The sequence below is a fragment of the Bos taurus genome, chromosome 1 (genome assembly GCF_002263795.3).
Source record: "Bos taurus isolate L1 Dominette 01449 registration number 42190680 breed Hereford chromosome 1, ARS-UCD2.0, whole genome shotgun sequence".
Classification (NCBI taxonomy): domain Eukaryota; kingdom Metazoa; phylum Chordata; class Mammalia; order Artiodactyla; family Bovidae; genus Bos; species Bos taurus.
In genome coordinates, this window is record NC_037328.1 from 74454963 (window position 1) to 74474096 (window position 19134).

General features: G+C 41.2%; 1 long non-coding RNA gene across 1 annotated transcript in view; it reads right to left on the reverse strand.

The window, feature by feature from the left end:
- Positions 1–2316: 2316 nt before the first annotated feature.
- The window catches only part of LOC104970906 (uncharacterized), a 31251-nt gene continuing 14433 nt past the window's right edge, over positions 2317–19134 (reverse strand). The window contains exons 2-3 of the long non-coding RNA XR_009495076.1: positions 4473–4634; positions 2317–3397 (exon numbers count right to left, since the gene is read on the reverse strand). This is a non-coding gene — a long non-coding RNA (uncharacterized lncRNA). The remainder of the gene's footprint in view (positions 3398–4472; positions 4635–19134) is intronic.

Below are 19134 nucleotides of genomic sequence, written 5' to 3' on the forward strand. Positions count from 1 at the left end.
GCCCACCAGGCTCCCCCGTCCCTGGGATTCTCCAGGCAAGAACACTGGAGTGGGTTGCCATTTCCTTCTCCAATGCATGAAAGTGAAAAGTCAAAGTGAAGTCGCTCAGTCGTGTCCAACCCTCAGCGACTCCATGGACTGCAGCCTTCCAGGCTCCTCCGTCCATGGGATTTTCCAGGCAAGAGTACTGGATTGGGGTGCCATTGGCTTTGAGGATGGAGTAAAGGGTCCTGAGCCAAGGAATCTTCTGGAAGCTGAACAAGGCATGGAAATACTTTCTCCCCTAGAACTTCCAGAAAGATTACAGCCCTACTAACACCTTGATTTTAGCTCAACAAAACCCAGATTTCTAATCTCCAGAAACATTAAGATAACAAATTTGTGTTATTTTCAACAACACAAAAAAGACTCTACTAACTCTAGGTCAGAAACATATATGTATCTATGACTTCTCCTAAAGGTTTTATTGTTCTGTTTTACATTTAGCTCTATGACTCATTTTGAGTTTTCTTTCATGGAAGGTATGAGATTTAGGTAAAAATTCATGTTTTGGTTCATGGATATCCAATCATGTCAACATCATTTGTTGAAAAGACCATTCTTTCTTCACTGAATTGCCTTAGGAACTTTGCAAAAATCAACTGACCATATTTGTATGGGTGTTTCTGGGCTGTCTGGTCTGTTCCACTGATCAATGTGCTTATCCTGTCACCAGTATGTACCACACTGTCTCGATGACTACAGTTTTACAGTAAATCTTTAAATCTGGAGCTGTGTGTGATTCTTCAACCAGTTCCTATTCTGAGCCAACAAGCTACAAGGCACAGGTTAGATCAGCCTCTGTGCCCTCTTTTTCCTTCACTGCTTGAAAGGTATTAATAACATATTTTTTGGTGTACAAAGGGGTAGAAAAGCAATGTAACTGACCTACTTTCTACTTCAAGAGAGAGAAGAAAGGCTATCATTTGCAGCTTTTTCTCTGCCTGAGCCACCTGGAAATACCTGCTACACATACTTATTATTGATATATAGTATACATTCATGCCATATAGTTTTTTTCATTTTTATTTACTTCTTTTGTCTGTGCGGGGTCTTCGTTACTGGACACAGACTTTAGTTGCAGGGAGCAGGTGCTACTCTCCAGTTGTGGTGCACAGGCTTCTCCTCGCAGTGGCTCCTCTTGTGGAGCACGGGCTCTGGGGCACATGGGCTCAGTAGCTTCACTTCCCAGACTCTGGAGCACAGGCTCAATCAGTTGTGGTACATGGGCTTAGTTGCTCTGCGGCATGGGGGATCTTCCCGGATCAGGGATCAAACATGAGTCTTCTGCGTTGATAGGTGGATTCTTTACCACTGAGCCACCAGAGAAGCCTCCGTATACTTGCTGAGCATACTGTGTTGGGCCCCATTATAGGCTCTGAGGAAGAACAGGAGAATAGAATACACATGGTTCCTTCCCCTCTGAGGTTTATGCCTCATGGTGGACAAATAACAACTAAACACAGAAACAACACTGGATGGCTATCCTTCAGAGAGCTGCAGTTGGGTAATACGCAATAGAGTGACTCAGGGATCTTAGCCCACATGGCCAGGGAATGCTTCTCTGAAGGGATCTGGGTGACGACAAGAAATTGGATGAGTGAACGTCAAGGGAAGGAGTGTTCTGGGCTGTAAGTCTGAAGAGCCTTAGGTGAAACCAAGCTTGAAACATTTAAGAAACAACAACAACAAACTGATATAGCTAGAGAAGAGTGAGCCAGGGAGAGCAGTATAAAATAAGGACTGAGAGATAACAGGAGCAGGTTGAAGAAGTTTTGTAATGGAGATGAGAAGTTGGATTTAACTCTTAAGTGCCTAGGGAAGCCATTAGAGAGTTTACACCAACATGGGTCATGTGACCAAAGACAGACCAGGGCTCCCAGACAAATAAATGGGTCCCATCTCCAAAGAAAGAAGCTTCCTGTTCACATTAACCCATTCTCTGACAAGAGTGATGTATATGAGATTCTAAAGAAGTCAAGTTCAAGGTTTGGGTCCTTGTAATTTGCGTATCACCTTTTCCTAGCCTGCACTCCAAAAGGCCTTAGAGGAGAGGGGAGAAGCCAGTCTCATTGCCTTACTGAATTGGTGACATGCTGAGGACTCACTGAAAAGGAGATTGGTCCCCAAGTCAGGGAGAGGTGTCTGCCATGTCACAGCCCCACAGAAGTAGAAACAGAGATCCCTGCGCACAGGTAAAGCAAATTGTTTCATCACAACTACTGCCTCTTGGTTTCCAGTCTTTATAAACAGTGAATTATAGGAAAGTGGCTTAAAACTATAATACAAAAAATAAAAGTCCCGCTTGGAAGGCTTTTCCATCTAGGAGGAGCACTGGATCGAATTTCTCAGCAGAAATGTGTGCAGAGTCTCCAAGAGACTGTATCCAATCCATTTATTTAAATTCCACTTTGGATAAATAACCACCTTTGGGGAAACATAAGCATAGCACCTCTTCCCCATTATAGAGTCACAATTCCAGCTCCATAGCATCCCTCTGCCACCAGGGGGTATATATAATTTTTATGGAGTTATAATCTATGTGATGCCTGTTTCTTAGTGCTGTTTTTGGTTACTATTATTTCACATACAGTTCTCCGTGTAGCGTCTAAATATTTTCCATTTTCAGTACACAGTGATACATAGTGTTATGATAGATAAAAATAGCTCATGCTTACAAAATAATTACTATATGTCAGACACAGTTCTGAGCACATTATCTATTTTTACTCATTAAATGTTTCTTCCCTATAACCATATATGGCTAGGTACCATCTGTCTTTGTTTGGCTTCAGAGGAAAGAAAGTGGAGGGACCTCCCTGGTTGTCCAGTGATTAAGGAATCACCTACCAATGCAGGAGACATGGGTTTAATCCCTAGTCCAGGAACTAAGATCACATACGTTGAGGGCAACTAAGCCTGTGCACCACAATCACTGAGCCTGTGGTCTAGAGCCTGGGGGCCACGACTTCTGAGCCCATGTGCCGAAACTACTGAAGCCCTTGCACCCTACAGCCTGTGCTCTGCAACAAGAGCATCTGCCACAATGAGAAGCCCACGCACCACAACGAGTAGCCCCTACTCACTGCAACTAGAGAAAGCCCTTGCACAGCAATGAAGACCAGCTCAGCCAAAAATAAATAAAAAATTAAAAAAAAAAAAAAGTGGAGTCCAAAGCCAAGAGTAACATGAATTGCTTTATTCAGGGTTCAACCTCAAGGAAGCAGGCAATAGTAAAACGAGGCAAGGAAGTGGGGAAAGTCCATTTGAAGGTGCATTATCCAGCTGGTAACCATCAAATGTGATCAATTGCTCCATCTCATGAGACTATCCCCTCTGGAGACCTCCAGCAAGAAAGCTGTAAAAACGCATCTCAAATAGTTATACAAGGGGAGGAAAGAGGAAGTGTTTATCCACGAGTCCCCATCTGCTCCATGAGATCTTTTACTCCGACACACTTTGGACTTGGCACATATCACACCTGAGTATCAGCAGGGAAGCCTCAGGATTGGTGATAAGAGGCAGGTGTCAGGGCTAGAGGCAAAGTACCTTATAGTTTGCCTGCACAAGGTCACAGAGTCAGTCAGAGCCCACCTAAACTGGGTGTGGCAGCAATGGTGGAAATATACAAAAGATTCTCTTAGCACACGGGTTTGGTTGATAGAACACAAAAATTAAGTACCTGCTGTAAACCACTCAGCCAGTGGTAGAGCCACAGTCTGATCCCAGGAAGCCAGGCTCTTAACAATATGCTAAACTAGCTCTTTGATTTAAGGAGATCTGGGTTGTATTTATCTTTTCACTAAACTACTTCAGAGCAGGAATCTTATGCTTGGGCAGGAATCTTAGATTCCAACCCTGGCTCAGAAACTTGGAAAATCATTTCTCTGTGGCTCTCCATTTGTTCACATGCTTTTGAAAAAGCTCAGGCGATAAGATCTTAAAGGTCTCAAATTCTGAATCACACCCTTCTAAAAGTCTTTGAACAGATCTACAAATCCTTAGGATGTAAAGATTAGACTACTGAGTCACAGGGTAGGACCGTGTTTATGACTCGTGGTTTAAATTAGCATATTGCCTTTGAAAAGAAACTTACCAGTTTAATGCAATTACTATGTCTTCCATGGATGAATGTGTCTCTTTCCTTGCCTGATCATTAATTGAGATAAAATAAAATTATATATAAAATATTGAATTTTTGTTGACTCAATGGATGTAAAGTAGTGTCATGAGTTTGCTTTGTTTTCTATTTTTCCAGTGACTAAATAAGCCAAACATCTCTGCAAGTGTTTGTCATGTCATTTCCTCTTGTGTTAATTTACTTTTAGCAAGTCATTTCCCCTCTCTGGGGAATCAGCCTTAACATCTCTCACATGAAAAGGTCGACTGAGATCTCTAAGGTTGTTCTAAGAATTAAGTGATACAGTACCTACCAAAATTCTATTTCAATTCTCCAAACAAATCAGGAAAGGCCTTTCCATCTTCAGCATTTGTACAAGTGTAGAAACCTGTGAGCAGAGCCCTTGACCAAACTCTAAGACATGTCTTGGTCAACCAAATCTCTTCTTTCTGGCTGGTTCATATTTTAGTTCCTCCTAAAAGACAGAGAGAATAACTTAAACAACCAGCATGATGATTTTTTTCCCCTCAAATCCAAACAATTTGTAATATTAATGTGTGATGAAAACACACATCAAATGCCTTTCCCAAGGCAGTGGTTATCTCTATTGGCTGGCACATCTAGTTTTTCTCTAAGCCCACAGCTTCTGAAACACTTGACACATTTGTTCTGAACTTGTGGTGACCTACCTATTCCAAGTTTCATTATTGTAGCAGCCGAGATTAAAATGGTCAAAGCAATGAAGTCACTCTTGTCATTCTTTGAAGATTTAAAAGAAATAGGACGGCACTCTCAGACATTAGGGGAGTCAGAACCTGGGGACTGGGAATCTGCAAGCAGATGATCACACTTCCATCTAGGTACAGATTTTTAGAAAAGAAAATAGGGGCTGATTCTTGAAGAGCTCCAGGCTCCTTTTGCTAAGCCTCTTCGTCCACCCTGCCATGCTCCTCCTTTTCACTTTTCTATCCTGTGAAAATCTTTCTTTAGAACTCAATTAGGAGGCAGGAAAGATGGGTTCAAATCCAGTTCTGCCACTTGATAGCCCTGTGGATTTTAGTTACTCTGTTCTCTCTGCTGAGGGTCAACTTTTTCATCTGCTACAGTCCCTTTATTGATTATCATGATCTTTATGAATTAGTATGTGAGAGTCTTGAATTAGACGCAATGCTTTGTTTACCTCTGTGCCCCCAACAAAGGCCCATAGTGGAATTTTTCATAGAAAGGTGCTCTCTTCTTGTTAGTATATTGAAAGTGAAAGTCACTCAGTCATGTCCGAGTCTTTGCAACTCCATGAACTATACAGTCCATGGAATTCTCCAGGCCAGAATATTGAAGTGGGTAGGCTTTCCCTTCTCCAGGGGATCTTCCCAACCCAGGAATTGAACCGGGGTCTCCTGTATTGCAGGCAGATTCTTAACCAGCTGAGCCACAAGGGAAGCCCAAGAGTACTGGAGTGGGTAGTCTATCACTTCTCTAGAGGATCTTCCCAACCCAGGAATTGAATGAGGGTCTCCTGCATTGCAGGCAGATTCTTTACTAACTGAACTATCAGGAAGCCCTGTTTATAAATCTTTCCTTGACCCTGAGGGTGATCTCTATTATTCTAAGTTTTACCAGGTGGATTAGTTTCTGGGAGCTGCTGTGACAAATTGCCACACACTTGTTGGCTTAAAACAACAGAAATGTATTCTCTCATGGGCCAGGGGCTAGAAGTCCAAAATCAAGGTGTTCACAGAGCACTGTTCTCTAAAAGGTTTAGTGAAGCCTCCTTCCTTGCCTTCTCCTAGCTACTAATGGTTGCTAGCAGGCCTCAGTGTTCTTTGGCATGCAGCAACATCATCTTAACTTCTGTGTCCATCGTTACATGGCCTTCTTTCCTGTGGGTCTGTCTTTTCATGTCTCCAAATCTCTCTTGTCCTTGCAAGGGCAGCAGTCATTGGATTTAGGGCCCCGCCTAATCCAGTATGACCTCATTGTAACTTGATTATATCTGCAAAGACCTTATTCCAAATAAGGTCACAATTATGGTTTCCATGTGGATGTGACTTTTGGAGAAGCACTATTAAACCCAGCATCCCAGGACATCTCTGTATCCTTACTCCTCCCATCCATAGTTTTGGACTTGTCTCCTTGCTTCCTCATGAAGAATCCTTCTTTGGAATGACCCCACTCACTGGAGTCATGATAATCATATTCATTGTTCTCCTTCATAATAGCCTGTCCCTTCTTCTCTCCATGTTTCACTGGAGCTTGCTGTCAGACTAACCTCATGGAAAGGACAGTTTAGTTATCCTCATTTCCTTGCTCAAAATCTTTCTGATGATTTCCTTTACCTATAGCTCAGGAGCTGCACTTCTTCAGGAGGGCATTCACAGACTTTACCACCCGATGCCAGCTCTCCTGTCTAGTCATAACATCACAACTCTCCCCCACGCACAACACAGATTGTCTTTTAGCTCTGTTATCTACCCTTTTCCTCATCATCATGCCTTCCTCTCCATCTGAAAGCTGTTTTCTTGATCACAAGATGGATTATTCCCATCACTCTTGAAAAGCTACCTATTCTCCAACCAATATCCCCACCTCACACCTAGTCAGCATCCTGCTTCAAACCCCCATACTATTTTGTACTTCAGTTGACATTTCATCCTTACATTATTTGTCATCATGCTATTTCTCTTTTGATTAAAACATGAGCTCTTAAGAGCAGGAACTCTTCCTTATTCCCTCCGTTTCTGGTTCTTAGGAGATGGTACATTTTGAAGAGATGAAGGAAAGATTCTACAGTAATAATTTTCAGAAGCTGCTTTAGGGGGTTGTGTAAATATTCTGTATTTAATTGATAGTCAAGCTGATAAAAAATTAAAATGCTAATTTTACTCCTAATTTCAGATTTTCATATTTATAAAAATAGCTTACTTCTTTATACTAAGCAAATGTAGCACATTTGATCTTACCATGTAAACATACATTAATAAAGTGTGTTTCTACTTTCCAAGTAGGTTCTGGGTAAGTTTTTTGCATTTAAAAAATTATGAAAACCACTATAGCAGTGGGGTTTTGTATCACCTTTGGGAGATGAGGTACTTGCATTTCCTCTTGCTAAGCCACTTCAGTCGTGTCTGACTCTGTGCAACCCCATAGACGGCAGCCCACCAGGCTCCGCTGTCCCTGGGATTCTCCAGGCGAGAACACTGGAGTGGGTTGCCGTTTCCTTCTCCAATGCGTGAAAGTGAAAAGTGAAAGTGAAGTCGCTCAGTTGTATCCGACTCTTCACGACCCCATGGACTGCAGCCCACCAGGCTCCTCCATCCATGGGATTTTCCAGGCAAGAGTACTGGAGTGGGGTGCCATTGCCTTCTCCTCTTAGATACTCTTATTCCCAGGAGCCTTGATGATGGCTGAGATTTTTTTTAATCCTGTGTGTGGAATTAAAGGGGAGGGATGCTATAAGGCCAGAGGAGAAAGGTAGTAGACTTTGGAGTCACAAAGACCATAACCAGTCTGCCATTTATTAACTGTGTGAGTCGGGGAAACTACTTAATATCCTCAAACCTGGTTTTTTTGTCCCCCAACCCCAACCTCTTTAACATAGAAATGAGCTCTAACTCATAGGGTTGTTGAGAGGATTAAATAATAGACCTAAAATGAATTACATATGAGACACGTAATAAATGACATCTACCTTAATTATAAAGGTTAGTTCTGGTGAGAGTCATCCTTTTTTCCCCTTGCCTGGTGAAATGCAGCTGTAATTCCAACAGCTGCTGAGAGAGTAGATGAGAAGGGCCTTAACCTCTAAATTGCCCCAAGGGAGAGTTGGCTAATGAAAAGCCACAGGAGTGAATTATCTGCTGACTACACTCTTTTGCTGAGGTACAAAATTACTTTTGTATAGATATCCAGTTTGCTAATTATCTTTTAAAAATCAAACGAGAGCTCCTTCTAAAGTCCTGGTACTGACCAAGAAAATGTATGAAAGGAAAACTATCAGATTTTGCCCAGGTATCAAGAAACACTCATTTTGAAATAAAATAAGGACTTGAATACTTAACATTTGGTCTGATTATAGAGTAGATCAAATATTTTCTTGATGTGGTCCCCTTCTTTAAGATTTGAGTGGAGAAAAATTGAGAGATGACTCTGAGAAATGGAAAAACCACATTCTGAATTAATTTGGATCTTAAAAGGAAACCAGACTGATTTCTTCTCTTCCTAGCTGGGTTTCAAATGATTTTTTTCTCCTTTCATGAGGCTGCCCTTTGCTACTCTTCTATTGGCATCAACGCATGTGGTTGTAGGAGCCAAGAGTCTGTGTAAGCACGCTCTGCTCTTTTCTGTAAAGATTTGACTCATTGGCCCCAGGCTCTTACTCACACAGCTGGCAATATTCACATGCCTATGGACTTTCACTTTTCTTTCCCCTTTGATCTTTTTGCTTGTTTGTTTTAATTTTTATTGGAGTATAGTTGCTTTACAATGTTGTATTAGTTTCTACTGTACAGCAAAGTAAATCATATATATATATATATATATATACACACACATATATAGGTATGTGTATATATAAACATCTATTTCTGCTTTATTGACTATGCCAAAGCTTTTGACTATGTGGATCACAATAAACTGGAAAATTCTGAAAGAGATGGGAATACCAGACCACCTGATCTGCCTCTTGAGAAATTTGTATGCAGGTTAGGAGGAAACAGTTAGAACTGGACATGGAACAACAGACTGGTTCCAAATAGGAAAAGGAGTATGTCAAGGCTGTATATTGTCATCCTGCTTATTTAACTTCTATGCAGAGTACATCATGAGAAACGCTGGACTGGAAGAAACACAAGCTGGAATCAAGATTGCTAGGAGAAATATCAATAACCTCAGATATGCAGATGACACCACCCTTATGGCAGAAAGTGAAGAGGAACTACAAAGCCTCTTGATGAAGGTGAAAGTGGAGAGTGAAAAAGTTGGCTTAAAGCTCAACATTCAGAAAACAAAGATCATGGCATCCGGTCCCATCACTTCATGGCAAATAGATGGGGAAACAGTGGAAACAGTGTCAGACTTTATTTTTCTGGGCTCCAAAATCACTGCAGATGGTGACTGCAGCCATGAAATTAAAAGACGCTTACTCCTTGGGAGGAAAGTTATGACCAACCTAGATAGCATATTCAAAAGCAGAGACATTACTTTGCCAACAAAGGTTCGTCTAGTCAAGGCTATGGTTTTTCCTGTGGTCATGTATGGATGTGAGAGTTGGACTGTGAAGAAGGCTGAGCACTGAAGAATTGATGCTTTTGAAGTGTGGTGTTGGAGAAGACTCTTGAGCGTCCCTTGGACTGCAAGGAGATCCAACCAGTCCATTCTGAAGGAGATCAGCCCTGGGATTTCTTTGGAAGGAATGATGCTAAAGCTGAAACTCCAGTACTTTAGCCACCTCATGCAAAGAGTTGACTCATTGGAAAAGAGTCTGATGCTGGGAGGGACTGGGGGCAAGAGGAGAAGGGGAGGACAGAGGATGAGATGGCTGGATGGCACAAATGACTCGATGGACATGAGTCTTAGTGAACTCCGGGAGTTGGTGATGGACAGGGAGGCCTGGCGTGCTGCGATTCATGGGGTCGCAAAGAGTCAGACATGACTGAGTGACTGATCTGATATATATATATATATATATATATATATGTATCACCTGTTGTTTGTATTTCCTTCCCATTTAGGTCACCACAGAGCACTGAGTAGAGTTCCCTGTGCTATACAATAGGTTCTCATTAGTTATCTGTTTTACACATAGTAGTGTATATATGTCAACCCCAATCTCCCAGTTTATCATAACCTCTCCTCATTCTCCCTTGCTGTCTATATGTTTATTCTCTATGTCTATGCCTCTAGAAGAATGGATAAAGAAGATGTGGTATATATATATATATATATATATATATATATATATATATACAATGAAATATTACTTAGCCATAAAAAGGAAATAAATTGGGCTTTTTGTAGAGATGTAGATGGACCTAGAGACTGTTATACAGAGTGAAGTAACTCAGAAAGAGAAAACAACTATTATATAGTGATGCATTTATGTGGAACCTGAAAAGATTGGTGAACTTTCACTTTTATGACCAGAGTGTCTGGTCAAAGCATCCATACCCTTATAGGGCTTTTGAGGAATGCTCCTGCTCCTCGGGCTTCCCTGGTGGCTCAGACGGTAAAATGTCTGCCTGCAATGCGGGAGACCCGGATTCGATCCCTGGGTTGGGAAGATACTCTGGAGAAGGAAATGGCAACCCACTCCAGTATTCTTGCCTGGAAAATCTCATGGATGGAGCCTGGTAGGCTACAGTCCGTGGGGTTGCAAAGAGTTGGACACAACTGAGCGACTTCACTTCCCTTCCTCCTGCTACATGTATCTTTCTAACAGTAAGTCCTCAGACACAGGATCTTTTTTATCTTCATTGCCTTCAGTTCAGTTCAGTCACTCAGTTGTGTCCGACTCTCTGTGAGTCCATGGGCTACAGTACACCAGGCTTCCCTGTCCATCACCAACTTCTGAAGCTTGCTCAAACTCATGTCCATCGAGTCGGTGATGCCATCAAACCATCTCATCCTCTGTTGTCCCCTTCTCCTCCCACCTTCACTCTTTCCCAACATCAGGGTCTTTTCAAATGAGTCAGTTCTTTGTATCAGGTGGCCAAAGTATTAGAGTTTCAGCTTCAGCATCAGTCCTTCCAGTGAATATTTAGAACTGATTTCCTTTAGGATGGACAGGTTGAATCTCCTTGCTGTCCAAGGGACTACTCTCAAGAGTCTTCTCCAACACCACAGTTCAAAAGTATCAGTTCTTCAGCACTCAGCTTTCTTTATAGTCCAACTCTCACGTCTATACATGACTACTGGAAAAACTGTAACTTTGACTAGATAGACCTTTGTCGGCAAAGTAATGCTCTGCTTTTTAATATTCTGTCTAGGTTGGACATAACTTTCCTTCCAAGGAGTAAGCGTCTTTTAATTTCATGGCTGCATTCACCATCTGCAGTGATTTTGGAGCCCCCAGAAATAAAGTCTGTCACTGTTTCCATTGTTTCCCCATCTATTTGCCAAGAAGTGATGGGACTGGATGCCGTGATCTTAGTTTTCTGAATGTTGAATTTTAAGCCAACTTTTTCACTCTCCTCTTTCACCTTCATTGCTTTAGACCTCACAGAACTTAACCTACTATTTCTCCCTGTCTAAAAGTTCCCACCGCTTCCCAGTCTATCCCTTGGACAAGACAGCAAAGCTCTAATTTTAAATGTTTTACAACTAAGGAGACTAGGGAACGGATATTAGCGAACAGAAATTAAATGGGAAAAATGGAAAGTTTCTGGCATCTTACAAAATAAGTAGAGCCACTGTCCAGAGTTAGTGTTGGTTTCTAACCTTTTGCTTTCTATCCTCTGCTTTCACTATTCCAGTAAATCACAATCCAGTTTCCACCCCAGGAAATTCCCCTAGCGCGCGCACACACACCCACACCCACACAGCCACCCACCCACCCACCCACCCACACACATACACACAAAGGAGTCAAGACAAAATAGATGTTCCTGCCTGTTATGAATATACCTTCTGTCTCTGAAAACTCCAGATGGAGAGTCTCTAAATTTTCCTAGAAATGGTTGACATAGGGCGTACTCAGCATTGTGGAGGTGACAAGACTAAAATAACTTGGGGATCAGATTATCTGGAGGGAGTTTATTCTGCTCATTCTTATACCTAGATCTCTAACTATTCTACAAACCCCATCACCAAGTTAACTTTGAATCCAGCCAGTCCAGTTCTCCCTCGTGGCTCTTACCCTGCCTAGCTTAGCATCTCTGAGATGTTTGTTGCTTTTCTTCCACCTTCAAACTGCCAGAGGATACTCAAATTACTGGCCAAACATGGTTTACCTTCCTGGTCCACAAATTCTACTCAATGGTAAGAAATTTAAAATTCTATCCTTATATTGAAATAAACACATGTATGTTGTGAGTAGAAAGTGAAATTTTTATATTTAACTTTATGCAATTGCCAATATTCAACCATTTAGGCCTATAAAAATAGCAACTGCATATGGTTTAATCTCACACATTTTAAAAGTAACAGAAATTTTTTTTCGCTGGGCTTTATCCTCATGCCCAAGAATAATACTTCTCTCTCCATTGACATTAGGAATATTTCATATAAAAGCTTGAAATGCAGCATTTTTACAGTGTAATCTATTCAGTGATTTTTGGAATATTCAGTAATGGTGGGAAATATTGGTGCTAACTCAGACATGGCTATCTGTCAAATGAATCAGCATTGGATTCTGAGAGCAAACAGGAAGTATTGATAATAGCTTTCATTTTCTGAATTCTCTGAAAAGCATCAGCTTCTTTAGTGTCCTTCCATCTCTAACCCTACACCAACATTTTCCTCTTTTCTCTTTCAGGGATCTTGTTCATATGGACCTGTTCAGCTTCTCTCTTTTTTCCCCATTACCCAGAGCCTAAGAATTGATGAAACATTCATAAACACACATCACATCCAATGTGTCTCCAGGTGAATCACTCTCTACACTTTCTCCTGTGAATGAGGCAAACAGAATTTTCTTAGAGGACTCGGAGGAGCAGCTGTGCTAGAGAAAATAAAATGTCATTATTAAAAGTTGGTGGGGCAGGCTGGAGGGCCTCTAGAAAATCTTCACATACTATTAAATTCTGCTTGTTATTAGCATTACAGTTTTAGTCACGTGATCATAATCCATTACTCCCTGCAACCTTACTTTTTTTCCATGTGTAAAATGTAAGTATTTAACTAAATGAGATAAGCTTCTAGGTTTGACATTCCAAGATTGTACAATTTAAGAGCATTCACAACTGGTAGTAGGGCTAAAACAATGTCAAAATACATCAGTTGGGCTCACCATTTATAGAGGACATCAGTTGCTGTCTTTGGGGTGGGGTCAGTACATTCTTTTTTATATTCTATTGCATATTTGCCTTATGTGTTTAGGTTTCAAGTTGTTTGGCAAAGATTATTAATCCATGATATTTAATAAATGCAAGAGCAAGGAAAGTATTGCAAGTGCTAATGAGAAGAGGTATGTGATAATTATGTAAATGAGGCATGGTATATTTAAAATTTTTAAGTGGCATAATTCACGGGACTGCAGGAAATTTTCTCAAAACAAAGAGCTATTCACAAAGCAGGTGCAAGGATCTCTCTCTACCTGGGCAATCAGCAAGAATCAATAAGAGCGACAAAAAGTGACTGAGGAACCAAAATACCACCTGAGTGTATGACTTAGCTTTAGCGGCATGTTTTCATTCAGAACAGAGAAGTCCATGAGTTTGTTAAAGAATTTAAAGGAGAAGCAGGGTAACCCTGCTAGTGAGATCTGTCACAGGCTGTGAATAGTGTATGAAGAGGAGTGTAGGCACAGCCACTACTAAAAGATTCCCCATACTTAGAGGAATGGATAAGGAGGGAGGTGGCCTGACTCTGTCTATCAGATTAGATCTGAAGAATTATGGACAGAGGTTCATGACATTGTTCAGGAGGTGGTGATCAAGACCATCCCCAAGGGAAAAAAAAATGCAAAAAGGCAAAATGGTTGTCTGAGGAGTCCTCACAAACAGCTATGAAAACAAGAGAAGCCAAAGGCAAAGGAGATAAGGAAAGATATACCCATTTGAATGCAGAGTTCCAAAGAATAGCAAGGAGAGATAAGAAAGCCTTCCTCAGTGATCAATGCAAAGAAACAGAGGAAAACAATAGAATGGGAAAGACTAGAGATCTCTTCAAGAAAATTAGAGATACCAAGGGAACTTTTCATGCAAAGATGAGCTCAACAAAGGACAGAAATGGTATGGACCTAACAGAAGCAGAAGATATTAAGAAGAGGTGGCAAGAATACACAGAAGAACTATACAAAAAAGATCTTCATGACCCAGATAATCACGATGGTGTGATCATTCACCTAGAGCCAGATATCCTGGAATGTGAAATCAAGTGGGCCTTAGAAAGCATCACTACGAACAAAGCTAGTGGAGGTGATAGAATTCCAGTTGAACTATTTCAAATCCTAAAAGATGATGTTGTCAAAGTGCTGCACTCAATATGTCAACAAATTTGGACTACTCAGCAGTGGCCACAGGACTGGAAAAGGTCAGTTTTCATTCCAATCCCAAAGAAAGACAATGCCAAAGAATGTTCAAACTATCGCACGATTGCACTCATGTCACATGCTAGTAAAGTAATGCTCAAAATTCTCCAAGCCAGGCTTCAACAGTATGTGAACTGTGAACTTCCAGATGTTTAAGCTGAATTTAGAAAAGGCAGAGGAACCAGAGATCAAATTGCCAACATCCATTGGATTATGGAAAAAGCAAGAGAATTCCAGAAAAACATCTATTTCTGCTTTATTGACTATGCCAAAGCCTTTGACTGTGTGGATCACAACAAACTATGGAAAATTCTTCAAGAGATGGGAATACCAGACTACCTGACCTGCCTCCTAAGAAATCTGTATGCAGGTCAGGAAGCAACAGTTAGAACTGGACATGGAACTACAGACTGGTTTCAAATCAGGAAAGGAGTATATCAAGGCTGTATATTGCCACTCTGCTTATTTAACTTGTATGCACAGTACATCATGAGAAACGTTGGACTGGTTGAAGCACAAGCTGGAATCAAGATTGCCGGGAGAAATATCAATAACCTCAGATACACAGATGACACCACCCTTATGGCAGAAAGTGGAGAAGAACTAAAGAGCCTCTTGATGACAGTGAAAGAGAAAAGTGAAAAAGTTAGTTTAAAACTCAACGTTCAGAAAACTAAGATCATGGTATCTGGTTCCATCACTTCATGGCAAATAGGTGGAGAAACAGTGGAAACAGTGACAGACTTTATTTTGGGGGGCTCTAAAATCACTGCAGATGGTGACTGTAGCCATGAAATTAAAAGCCACTTGCTTCTTGGAAGAAAAGTTATGTCCAACCTAGATAGCATATTAAAAAGCAGAGACATTACTTTGCCAACAAAGGTCCATCTAGTCAAGGCTATGGTTTTTCCAGTAGTCATGTATGGATGTGAGAGTTGGACTACAAAGAAAGCTGAGAGCCAGAGAATTGATGCTTTTGAACTGTGGTGTTGGGGAAGACTCTTGAGAGTCCCTTGGACAGCAAGGACATCCAACCTGTCCATCCTAAAGGAAATCAATTCTAAATATTCATTGGAAGGACTGATGCTGAAGCTAAAACTCCAATACTTTGGCCACCTGGTGCAAAGAACTGATTCATTTGAAAAGACCCTGATGCTGGGAAAGATTGAAGGTGGGAGGAGAAGGGGTTGACAGAGGATGAAATGGTTGGATGGCATCTGACTCAATGGACATGAGTCTGAGCAAGCTCTGGGAGTTGGTGATGGACAGGGAAGCCTGGTGTGCTGCAGTTCATGGAGTTGCAAAGAGTCAGACACAACTGAGTGACTGAACTGACTGGCCTGACCACAGATTTCCAGCATGTGAAATAAACTGGTTATTTTGGGGAACAATGTTGGAGGAAAAGTGTATCTGTAAGAAGAAGCGAATACTTGTTTTTAAATTTTGAAGATCACTCTCATGATTGTATGTGGTGGAAATGAGGTTGTGGATAAGATTAAACCCTTCTGTACTTGTTAAGGTCAGATGACTTAACACATAAATGTATATTTTGCATTCATGTACAAATTCAATATAGGTAATGCTTGTCAGATGACATCCTGGCAGATAGCCAGGAACTGTGTCTCATGACAAAGCTCTCCTTTAGATCCTAGAGACAAGCTTCTCCATTCACCTCACAGATAGAGGAAGAGGTTCTAGAGAAGGCATGCCCATCTCTTAACCATCCCTCCCATTAGAGACATGCCTTTCTCACACTTCTCATTGATAAGAACTAACCAGATGCCTCCCCTCCAGAGGCACAGGAGAAAAAGCAGGAAATATAATTCCAGGCTGGGCATCCCTTCCTAACGACAATCCTTCACTACGAAGGAGTCTTTGAGGGTCAATTTTCCAGCTTTGCTACATCTCTGATTCAGTTTTGGGCAAAAGGATTTACAATTAACTTTCAGAACTCAATCTATCTGCGTGTGGAGAAATAGGAAACTTATGTGGTAGGTACTCAAAAGCAAGAGCTATGACTCACAGCACTGAGTGCCTATAAAATGAATAAAAGTAATTTTTAAAGAAACAAACTACAGTTTATAGAAAAGAGAGGTGCTCTATTTCGGATTGCAAATGTGTTAAAGTCAAGCTTGGGCGATACGTGTGTGTGTGTGTGTGCGCGCGCGCGCGCGCATGTGCGCGCGCACATACATCGAGTATCTCTTCCTTTGAGAAGTGACCTCCCCCCCTGCGGGGAGCGAGCTCCGCCCCTGGCAAAGGTCATGAGGAAGGAGGCTTGGCATACGCAAAGGCGGGATCAAGCCTCAGGAGTCTCCCTGGAAATTCTCCAGCAATCTACCCCCAAAACCAGAGTCTGCCTACTTTCTGCTTTGTGCTTTCACCTACACCTCTGACTTTACGGGGGGCTGTCCACTACCTCTCTCTGAAAAAAGAGTTAGCTTACAGCTCCAGTTAATAATTCCTGGGTGTGACAGTGTTTCAACCTACAAACTCCCTTGGAAGTCCTCTAGCCTGCCTGAATAGGTTTTTCCGGCCACATGTGATTGCTCAGAGCCTCCAAACTGTGAGAGGCATGAGATGTTCTAAACTGTCTAAATACAGATTCCTTTGAGCAGTTAAAAGATTGATTAGAAATTGTATTGGTGAAGGGATTTTCACTTGTTGGGCCAATGTTTGCTGCTAAGTCTCCATATCCCTTACCTGCTGTGTCCCTGGCAGTATATTGATTAATATAATTGGTGTAAGTAGTAGCTTTAATGTTTGTAACCTGGGACCCTTGAGTTAATTCTTTTTCTTGTTATAGCCCACCACACCTTTGCTCTGTAGGAATGCAACTTTATCTAATGCTTTTTGGAGGCTGGCGCCTGACTTTAGAATAATCACCTTTAGAGAAAAAGGCCTCTGGGCCAGAAGATGATGCAAATCACCTAAACTTTTGCATATGATAAGTTTGCAGGAAGAAAGCCTGGCTTACTACATGACTCTACCCCTTCCCCCATTATCCTCTATGCATAACTTAAGGTATAAAAACTACTTTGGAAAATAAAGTGCGGGCCTTGTTCACCGAAACTTGGTCTCACCATGTCGTTCTTTCTCTTACCTTCTGGCTGAATTATTCAGCCTCTTTTCTCCACTGAATTTCCTCACTGAGCTATCCTTATTTCAGCCTCTTTTCTCCACTGAATTTCCTCACTGAGCTATCCTTATTCTATTACTCTTTATATCCTTAATTAAAGTTTAATTAAGCAATTGTTTCCTGATCCTCGCCGACGCCGTCCCCGCTTCGAATTCCCTGGATCCACCGGGGCTGGACCCCGACACCCACCCCCCCATTGTAAATATCTTACTCATTTATTGCACTTAAAGCAGTGGGGAGAAGGCCTGACCAGAGTCACTTCCCCTACCTCAGAGCTTGAGTGTGAACCAGTCCCCTCCAATTAAGCAACTTCATTCTTCTGGTCACAGTGAATTTTCAAAAAATGAGCCCATGACCTAAGTTGGACCAATCAGAGTGCACTCTGGTGCTTCTTCTCCAGAGGCTCTTTCTCTAGGCCATAATCTCTAAAACCGTGTAAGCCTGAGAGCCATTTCTTTACACACACACTCCCCATACGCAAACATATATATATATATATATATATATTCTTTTTTTAATATTCTTTTCCATTATGGTTTATCATAGAATGTTTTTTTAATTGAAGGACAATTGTTTTACAACATTGTGTTGGTTCCTGCTGTAGAACAACAGGAATCAGCTCTTAGAGCTGTGAATCAGCTCTAAGTATCATATATCCCCTCCCCTGTGAGCCTCCCTACCCTGCCCCCATCCTGCCCCTCTAGGTCATCATAGACAGCCATTTTAATATTACATAGAGACTAAGAATAAAGCCAATCAAGAGAGCTGATGACATTATTTGGATGCCTGGACAAACATGACTGAAGTCCACTACTTGAATGTTCTAGTTATGTGACCAATACATTTCTCTACTTACACGTTTTTTCACCTGGCTTAGTTGATTTATTTCTGATAATAAAACTTTCAAAATTAAAAGTCTCCTAAGTATGACACTTGGTTTGGATTTTTCATATCTTTTCATCATGTTACTATTCTAAAACCTTTAATGGGTTCATTAATTGCCCACAAAGCTAAATGAAGTCTCCTCTGCTTCATTTGCAGAATCTTGCACAAAAAGGGTTCACCTTCCTAATCCAAGAACATAAACCTTAGAATGCCCAAGCATCTCTCTCTCATTGACATCTGGTTTTAGTCAGATGTCTTAATCTGTGTCAGCCCCTAAAATTCCACTTGATAGCACGGCTTCCATGGAAATTATTATTGCTTTGACATCAGGGACCATGTCTCACAGACAATGGTAGTCAGCCTCACCATCCATACCCCTTACCACTTGCAGCACTTTCAATTCCTAATGTGGTACAGAACCCATAAAACGCTCAGCAAATATTTGCTGATCTACTTTTCAATAGTGATATTTATTTGGGAAGCAGAATTTAAAAGTTTGAACAGTCTACACTTTTTTTTCCTTCTGAGAGGGAGATCATTTTCTAAGTAGACAATTTGGGGAGGAAATGTACAGCTTGAAAAAGGTGCTGAATTGGCCAAAGCTTTCTTGGAGGTTAGCGTTAGGGTGACCTTTTTCTTTGTTTCATTTTTAACAGAGTTATACCTCAGACAGCAATTCAGAGAGGGTTTCCCAGTAACTGATATAAGTGGTCTTCTCTTTTAAGTGTGAAGAAAGAAATCAAGTTCTTCACAGATCAGCTTCTT